We start from the raw sequence: 1,018 nt of genomic DNA on the forward strand, positions 1-1,018 counted from the left end.
CTGTCTTCAATGCTTTTGAAAATTGTAGTGGAATGAGCACTAACTGCCAGAACGACTTTAAGCGATGATGCGATGAAATTATTGTTAGTAAAGGAATGGCCATTATCAAATACCTGTTCTTATAAAAAGGATTAAAATTAGTTTACTAGATGGATATCTGCCACTTGCATTACCCAACGAAAATTGACTTTAGTTTGCGATAACAGATTAATGTAGAGAATAAAAGACACGGATATCTTGTATCATTCTGGGCTAACCTTTCCATTTAAGCTCCTTATTTGTTCTACTAATTCTTTAATTGTGAAATTTCATGATCTAGATCTGCGTAGAAAACATAGAAACTAAAATCGACGCGAAAGAAATCAGAATCTGAAATTCTCAAGAAAAAATATGAAAGTTTATTTACTAATTGTACCCTGTTTACACATTCTAAGGTTTCCCGTGAATTACCCGATTAATCTAAAACTTCAACCTCTTTGCCGTGACCAGGATTCGAACCTGGGTTATTGCGGCCACAACGCAATGTACTAACCACTATACGATCACGGCACCGCGAGAGACACAACGTAAGAGAAACATTCTGTGGCTAAATAAAAGTGAAATTTCTTCGTCAGGCGCCAGCGGTCTTTTCTCCTTCCCGGGAGACATTGCTGACACTCGAGTGACTCCGGATTGGCGGAGACTCGCTAGGAATTTCACACAGCTTTTTTGTGGGTTGGATGCGTCTCGGGCTTGACGCTTCGCTGTAGTGGGTTTATGTGCCTCAGATTTGATGATGTATTGACGAGGGTGGGTGTCATAGATGTGGCATTCCATTCTTGTGGGTTGGGTGTGTCTCAGATTCAGTGTTTCATCTGTGACTGAACGTTTGCCTTAAAATTTAATGCACCTGTTGTGGGCTAAATGTGCATCTCAGATTTGACATTGCGTTCGTGTTAGCTGTTTGGTTGTTATGTTTTATTGCTGGATTTTTGTGCATTGGACGAGTGTCTCAGCGTAAAAGATAATTTCTTGTGAG

General features: G+C 39.9%; 1 non-coding gene across 1 annotated transcript; it reads right to left on the minus strand.

Annotated features, from left to right (window-relative positions):
- Positions 1-477: 477 nt before the first annotated feature.
- On the minus strand, positions 478-549 carry Trnah-gug (transfer RNA histidin (anticodon GUG)). Its single transcript has one exon. It is a non-coding gene; the product is annotated as a tRNA-His (tRNA).
- Positions 550-1,018: the final 469 nt, after the last annotated feature.

The sequence above is a fragment of the Macrobrachium nipponense genome, chromosome 8 (genome assembly GCF_015104395.2).
Source record: "Macrobrachium nipponense isolate FS-2020 chromosome 8, ASM1510439v2, whole genome shotgun sequence".
NCBI lineage: Eukaryota > Metazoa > Arthropoda > Malacostraca > Decapoda > Palaemonidae > Macrobrachium > Macrobrachium nipponense.